This window comes from Lolium perenne, chromosome 5 (genome assembly GCF_019359855.2).
Source record: "Lolium perenne isolate Kyuss_39 chromosome 5, Kyuss_2.0, whole genome shotgun sequence".
Classification (NCBI taxonomy): domain Eukaryota; kingdom Viridiplantae; phylum Streptophyta; class Magnoliopsida; order Poales; family Poaceae; genus Lolium; species Lolium perenne.
This window is the reverse complement of record NC_067248.2, coordinates 3928142-3936575: the sequence shown is the minus strand read 5'-3', so window position 1 is coordinate 3936575 and position 8434 is coordinate 3928142. Positions and strand designations below refer to the sequence as shown.

General features: G+C 46.7%; 1 long non-coding RNA gene across 1 annotated transcript; it reads right to left on the bottom strand.

The window, feature by feature from the left end:
- Positions 1 to 7610: 7610 nt before the first annotated feature.
- On the bottom strand, positions 7611 to 8092 carry LOC139831196 (uncharacterized). Its single transcript, XR_011745866.1, has 3 exons — positions 7963 to 8092; positions 7773 to 7883; positions 7611 to 7671 (listed from the first exon to the last, which is right to left on the bottom strand). It is a non-coding gene; the product is annotated as an uncharacterized lncRNA (long non-coding RNA).
- Between the last annotated feature and the right edge of the window lie 342 nt (positions 8093 to 8434).

Below are 8434 nucleotides of genomic sequence, written 5' to 3'. Positions count from 1 at the left end.
CAGACCTCAAATTGAAAAGTGGATAGATAACAGCGTGTAATCTATTGGTTCATCTGTTACGTGTACAAGTACTTTCCTTGCTATAATCTGAACCGCAATAATCTCCTATAAATATCAGTGGAAGCTGCTCTTCAAAAAAAAGAATAGCCTATTCCTCTATATCTCACATGGGTTTCATAATTATAGGAATTGGTTCCATAACCAACATTGGACTCAATGGAGCTATTTTACAAATATTATCCCATGGATTTATTGGTGCTACACTTTTTTTCTTGGCAGGAACGGCTTCTGATAGAATGCGTCTTGTTTATCTCGAAGTAACACCCTAGCACTCTCACACACAGGATTACTCACGATTATAGTCTAGGATTTGAGAAACGAGATCCAATACATCTCCGTGAGAAACGAGATCCAATACATCTCCGCGTCACGCAGAGTCAGGAATCCAGACGAGCCGAAGCCCTAGACAGGAAGGAGAGAGAGAGAGACTCGGTCGAGTCAGGTTTAGCTTAGCAATACAATCGATGCCTTTGACCGGGCGCAGCCGTGGCTATATTAGTCGACCTGGGACGACAGCGACGCTGGCAGGTGGCCCCGCTTCTCTCGTCGGTGCGCCTCCCGGATCCTTAGACGTGCCACTCTTCGGTTGGTGGACCTGATTGCCTGGGGCAGTGTCTGTGTCGTGACAATACCCCCTCCTGAAGACACAGCTTGTCCCCAAGCTGTAGCTGAAGGGAAAACATCGACGATAGCGAACAAGTTTTCCCAGGTGTCGCAATTTGAAGGCATACCTGACCAATGTATTTTGAGTTGAGGCACCATCTTGGCTCCACGGCGAATGAACCTCTCGTCAGTCACCCTATCAGGTTGCACCAAGAGGAAATCCACCATGGAAACTGGCAGGACTGTATCAGTAGTTTTGATGGCTTTTTTCAGTTGAGATACATGGATCACCGGATGAATCTTGGCTGTAGCTGGCAGCTGCAGTTTGTAGGAAACTTGTCCGACTCGTTTCAGCACAGAGTAGGGGCCAAAGTACTTGAATCCAAGCTTCTGAGAGGAACGATTCGCCACAGAAGTTTGCACGTAAGGTTGGAGCCTGAGATATACCTGATCGCCCACTTGGAACACGTGTTCGACGCGATTCTTGTCCGCTTGATGCTTCATTCGTTGTTGAGCACGAGCTAGGTGTTGTCGGGTCAGTTCAGTCATGGTTTGCCTCTCGCGCAGCCAAGTATCCAATTCGCCCACACCTGTATCTGTGGTGTTGCTGATACCAAAATGGCGGGGAGAGCGGCCATAGAGCACCTCAAACGGAGAACGCCCTAATGCCGAATGTGGAGTGGTATTGTACCAATACTCAGCCTGTGTCATCCAACCATCCCATTTCTTCAGAGTTGCATGTACCAAGCATCGTAGGTAGGTTTCAAGGCACTGGTTTAGACGTTCTGTCTGACCATCCGTCTGGGGGTGGTAGGAAGAGCTCATATTGAGGGTGGTATCGGCTAGGCGAAACAGCTGTTGCCAGAAGTGACTGACAAAGATTTTATCTCGGTCAGTGATGAGTACCTTGGGTAGTCCGTGTAGCCGGTACACTGTGTCAAAGAATGCCTGCGCGACTGAAGTGGCCGTGAATGGGTGTTTCAGAGGAATAAAGTGTCCAAACTTGGTCAGCTTGTCCACTACTACCAGGATGGTGTCAAACTTGTTTGAGACTGGTAGCCCTTCAATGAAATCCATCCCCACTGTGTGCCATGCTTCTTTCGGAATTGGAAGTGGATGTAGCTTTCCAGGATAGCGCACGTGCTCACTTTTTGCTTGCTGACACACTGTGCAAGATTGCACGAATTTGGTAACTGACACTTTCAAACCAGGCCATGAGAACAGCTTTTTGATCTTCTGATAGGTAGGCAGGATGCCTGAATGACCGCCCAAGGCGCTGTGATGGAAGGCGAGCAAAACTGCCTGGTGGGCCTGGTGTTGTGTGCCCAGCCAGACGCGCCCTTTGTGCCTGATGACACCTTTGTGCAGAGAATATCCTTGGTCGTTTGTTTGAGTAATTGCCAGTTCTGTGAGCAATTCTTGTGCCTTTGGGTCATTTTTGTATCCTTCGATGACTGATTCGACCCATCGAGGTTGTACTGCAGATATGGCCATAACCTCAGTGTTGTGTGGACGTCGAGACAAAGCATCAGCAGCCCGATTAGTGACCCCTTTCTTGTACACCACCTTGTACTGGAGTCCCATTAGCTTGAAGAAAGCTTTCTGTTGGATGGGAGTGCTGAATTTGTGCTCACCCAAATGTACAAGGCTGCGTTGGTCTGTGTGGATAGTAAACTGTCTGTGTTGCAAGTAGCTCCTCCATTTGTCGATGGCTAAGAGGATAGCGAGACATTCCTTATCGTAGACTAATAATGCTTGGTTTCTCGGCCCCAATGCCTTACTGAGGAATGCCAGAGGATGACCCTGTTGCATAAGGACGGCACCCACGCCGGTGGCACAAGCATCTGCTTCCAGTACAAAGTCTTTTGTGAAATCTGGTAAGGCCAACACATGCGCCTGTACCAAAGCTGTTTTGAGGGAAAGGAAGGCATCATGTACCACTGGGGACCAAACGAACGCATTGTTCTTCTTCAGTAGATCCGTCAAGGGCCGTGAAATTATCCCAAAATGGCGGATGAACTTTCTGTAGTACCCTGCCAGACCAAGAAACCCCTTAACTGTGTCGGATTAGAAGGTTGAGGCCAATGTTGCACTGCTTCTATCTTGGTAGGGTCGTTCGACACCCCATCGGCACTAATGATATGGCCGAGATACTCGAGCGATGTTTGCGCGAAGGAGCATTTGCTGCGTTTCACATAGAGGTTGTTCTGTTCCAACAGCTGGAAGACTGTTTCGAGGTGTTTCTTGTGTTCTTGGATAGTGGGACTGTATACCAGAATATCATCCACGAACACCAGGACGTATTTGCGAATGATGTGGGCAAACACTGTGTTCATCGCCGCTTGGAAAGTGGCCGGTGCACAAGAGAGACCAAATGGCATCACCAAGAATTCGTAATGGCCACTGTGGGTTCGAAAAGTTGTCTTGATCTCATCCTGTGGTACCATGCGTATCTGATGAAAGCCAGAGCGGAGATCGAGTTTGGTGAAGAACTTAGCTCCAGCTAATTCATCCAAAAGTTCCTCGACCACTAGCATTGGGTATCTGTCCTTCAGTGTGACAATGTTCAGTTGGCGGTAGTCGATGCAGAATCGCCATGTGCCATCTTTCTTTTTCACCAGTAACACTGGCGAGGCAAAAGGACTCTTGCTCTCTTTGATGATTCCCTGTACCAACATTTCTTTTATCTATTTTTCAATTTCATCCTTCTGCTGAGGCGAATATCGGTAGGGTCTCACATTCACAGGTTGCACGCCTTGCATAAGGTTGATCTTGTGATCATACGGCGGGTGTGGAGGCAGCCCTTTGGGTGTACCGAAACAAGACTCATGCTCCATCAGCACTTGGGCAATTTCATCAGGTAGGTCTTGCTTGTTTGGATCAATAGTAAGAGAAGACAATTGCACTATGTGGAGAATTGCCATGTCCTTCTCTAGTTGCTGCAATTCTTCTGGGGAAATGAAAGCACAAGAGGAAGTTTTATCCTGCACTCCTTTTATAGTGATTCGCTTGCCATTTTGCTTTATCCGGAAGACCTTCTTCTTCCAGTCCATCCACATTGGGCCCAAAGTATCCAACCAGTCCATGCCAACAATGATATCATAGGAAGGCAGATCAAATACACGGAATGAGGTTGTGAAAGTGGCTCCTTGACATTCCCAGGGCACATCAACCACTTCTGTGCAAACTTGCTCTCTTGCTCCATTTAATACCGTCACTGTAACAGGATCGATGGCGACGGTAGGCAGCCCCAACTGCTCCACTGCTGCTGAGCTGATGAAGTTCCCAAAGCTTCCAGAATCGACGAGAATAAGGACCTATTTATCTCGTATAGTGCCTTGTAGACGCAGACTTTTCTTTTTCACAATCCCACCAATAGCTCCCAAGGATATGTGCATGAACGTTTCTTCACTGCTGCTATTGCCCTCAGACTCCTCTCCTTCACTGTCGACCACCGACAGTTGCAATATTTCGACCAGTTCCTCGACAAGGTTGAGAGGTACTGATTTCCTGCATTTGTGGCCTGGATGGAACTTATCACCACATTTGAAGCACTCTCCTCTTTCTCTTCTCTGAGCCTTGAGGAGTTGAAATTTGTTCTGCCATTGTGGTTTGTTATCCCCCTTGTCCTTGTCTTCAGTTTTGTGGTTGAGGATACCTTTTCCCGGAAAACCAGTTCTGGCATAAGCTGGCTGGTAAGTGCTTCTGTGCCGCGAAGGAGGCGAAAAGAGCCTTGATTCGTCAGATAACTCCTCCTGCGTTTCAGCAAGAGACAAGGCGGCATCAACTGTTCGAGGATGATGCAAACAAATAGCACATTGTATGTCTTTGCGTAAGCCTTTTACAAATTTAGTAACAAAGAAAACCTCATAATAGTGTTTGTTATGAATTAAAATTTTGTGTCTAAGTTCCTCAAATTCTTGGTAATATTGAGCTACTGTTTCCTTCTGTCTACACCTTTCTATAGCCTGTAGGTATCTATGGTGTTTGTTTTTACCGATTTTTTCATGAATTGCCACACACAACTCCTCCCAGCTATCTATGTCATGTTCAGCCTCATATGTTTGTAGCCACAAAGCAGCATTGCCTACAAAATGCATAGAAGCAAAACTAGCCCAGGTATCATGCTCTACATCATAGAGTGCAAAGTATTTCTCACACACTCCTTTCCACCACTTGGGGTTCTCTCCGTCAAAATTAGGGAAATCAGTTTTGGGAGGTCTACTGTTGTTCCTATTGTATGAACGAGATTCGTGAGTGAAGCTATCAGCACCAGTGTCAGATCGGTTGGACATGTCAAACTTTACAGGGGTGTGGGGAAACTTTCGCGTACCCTTGCCCAGGGCAGGTGCCATTGCCTTGGAGGCTCTGGTCACGATACCCTGTGGATGTTGGTCTTCACGGTGCCCATCGGGCCGTGGTGTCTCGTCGTCGGAGGAGGATAGTGCCGACTCAAGCACAGCCACACGCTCACCCACTTCCGCCAAGGATAGTTGCAGAGCATGGAGGGAGCCCTCCACGGTCGGCATCCAGGAGGAGAAGCTCTTGAGGTTCTCGCACATCGTTGACTGGTTGACAGCGAATGATGCAAGCGAGGCGTTGACGGCCTTGAGTGCCGCCGCCGTATCCTCTCCTTGCTTTTTCATCGCCGCGCCGAAGGAGATCATGTCGGCCTGCAGCTTCTCCATGGCAACGAACTCCCACCCCTCCCACGTCGTCGAGATCGTGGCGAGAGTCAACCGCCGCCGCCGAGATGCGCCCCTGATCTGATTCGGTGGGTGGGACGGGATCTGACGAGCCGATGAGGAATCGGCACCAGATCGCTCACCCACGCCCGAATCCTTGTCGGAGATGTCCGTCGCCGACCACGCCGTCGTCGAATCGCCTCCGATCTCGAATTTTTTTGGGGAATTTTGTGGCAGATTTTGGTGGCGAATTCGGTGGATCTATGGCTCTGATACCATGTGTAACACCCTAGCACTCTCACACACAGGATTACTCGCGATTATAGTCTAGGATTTGAGCAACGAGATCCGATACATCTCCGCGTCACGCAGAGTCAGGAATCCAGAGGAGCCGAAGCCCCGGAGAGGAAGGAAAGAGAGAGACTCGGTCTGAGTCAGGTTTAGCTTAGCAATACAATCGATGCCTTTGACCGGGCGCAGCCGTGGCTATATTAGTCGACCTGGGACGATGGCGACACTGGCAGGTGGCCCCGCTTCTCTCGTCGGTGCGCCTCCTGGATCCTTAGACGTGCCACTCTTCGGTTGGTGGACCTGATCGCCTGGGGCAGTGTCTGTGTCGTGACACCCATCCCAGTGAGAATTGATGAACTTGTTTTCTGTGGTTTTCACTGTAAAGTTTCAATGGAAATATTTAATTGCGTGGTGTTTTAATGAATTGGGCATTGTCAGGTAGCACCATGTTGACATTAGCAGTCAGAAATTTATTGCTATGGTTGATAGTGGATTAGTTTTCACTTTTTAGTAGGCACTGGAGTGATCCAATTCAAATGCAAACAAGAAATATCTAACAAGGCAAGCTGCCTACATAGGGGCTCAACAGACCACCTGCCATGCCACAAGAGAACTGAAGAACCAGAGCCAAGTGAGCACTGGGAAATTTCCTTGAAAGTCCGCAAACACTTGAGACAATCCCTCCACCTCATGGGTGCATAAACATTAAATGGTTGGTTCGCATAAAATTCCCAGAAAGAATTTGAATGGGTATAAAACTGCGCCACTTACCTAAAAATTTGTTTGGCACTACAAGGTTCATTGAATTTTAAAAATATACAACTCTCTAATCTGCCGACAAAACATGGCGTGCAAGGCATTATCCAACGATGAACAAAAGATTTCATCTTATACTAACCACATGCATAAAAATGATCTGCTAGCATCTAAATTTGTGTTATGAACTCAATCCCTAAAGAGTCAGAAGGGGTTTAGTGGAACAAAAAAAATCACTATATGTATGTCGTCCTGGTTCCTAGGCATGGTACTAGCTCACCTGTTATTCTCCTCCAGTATCCTATACACTAGTGGAAAACGGGGCAATAGGCCCGGTCCATTTGGGCCTTTAGACCCGGTTCCCGAACCGGGACCAACAAGGCGGGACTAAAGGGGGTACCCTTTAGTCCCGGTTCAAACATAAACCGGGCCTAAAGGCCTCGACACGTGGTGCGGCCAGGGAGCTCGCGGTGGAAGGGCTTTGGTCCCGGTTCGTGGTACGAACCGGGCCTATGTTTCTCCGTCAGCGTGAGAATTGCTATTTCTCGCCGTCTGGCACAGATTTCGTCAAGAGCAAAGCGTTTCTCCGCCGCAGAGAATGGCTTGTTTCCCTTGCCGCGCAGTAGTTTCAGCAATGCATATATATATATCATTCAAGAAACCACAAAAAATCGTCATGAATATATATAGACATCGTCAACAGTACACGACATAGTCAACACAGTACACGTAATGCATGCATATTTACAATACAACTTTTCCTGAACGAATATCGTCCGACGTCACGATCTTCCGATAGTGCTCTCCACCTGGGGTAAGGACCTCGGTAATAAAGAATCCCGCGATTTCCTCTTGAATTGCTTTTATTTGATCCGCCGTTATGAGTGTCCGCAGCGTGTCATCTATATTTAAAAAAGGAGATCAATATATGAATGGAACTCAATACAATAGATGGTACTAATTAAGATTAATTGTGAAAATTTGTTATCGTACACGAGTGTGGTGTATTTGGGCATCCCCACCCTTGGGACAGGACATGTCACGCATGAAGGTGCAGACGTAGTATCCACATAAGTTATTCCCTTTTTCCTGCCTCATACACTTTACGAAAAATAGTTCGATCAAACTAATAATCAAGCATCGTATTGAAAGTAAATATCATATATAAAGTTTCACGGACATAGCTATATATATAGTACTACTTACAGGGTAATCTCTAAATGTAAGCTCCGGTTTCCATTCACCCGGAACAGTATTGATGAACCGTTTCCAAGCCCTGCCCGATAAAAAATAATGAGTAAATGAGTAATTGATTAGTTGATGATATCTTCGAATTAGAGCAGATGAAGATGCCAATACGAAATTGATTGAAACTACCTCTGGAGGATGGCAGCCATGTCCGCCCATTCCGCATATTCTTTACGTTTCGAGTCCATAACGTTTACGACTCCAAGGTGAAGATCAATGATTAGGAGAATAAAGTGGAAACTGCACAAGCATAGCTTAATGATTACGAGAATAAAGTGGAAGGTGCACAAGCATAATGTATGTTATATATAACACTCACTTAAAGTTGTAGGGAAAGAATATATCCTCTTTGTCTGCTTGCTTCTCTAAAAACATTACGATGTTGTCCTCTGTGTCCTTGGGGTACCGTCGAACCGTAACTTCATGAACTGTGTTTGGGTCTATGAACCTCAGCCGTAGGAGCTGCCTCTTTTGTATTCCAGCTTCTTCATTCTGCATAATTAAATGTATAGCGTACACAAAGAATATAATGAGGATAATTGTTAGTGCAAATGAATGAGCTACAAACTTAATTACACAAATAAATCACTTACAGGTGCAGTAGCAAATCGATGACAGCTTTGTCGAGGCTGCCTTGATTGAATAACTGAAACAGTTCTTCTAACTCAAGGTTTATCTCGTCTTCCCCCCGGAAGTAATGCTCATCTCTAAGATACACCGTGATGTAGCTTTCACATCTTCGACAGGCTTTCAGGTACCAGTCATGCAACCTTCGCATCTGAGTCCCTAGA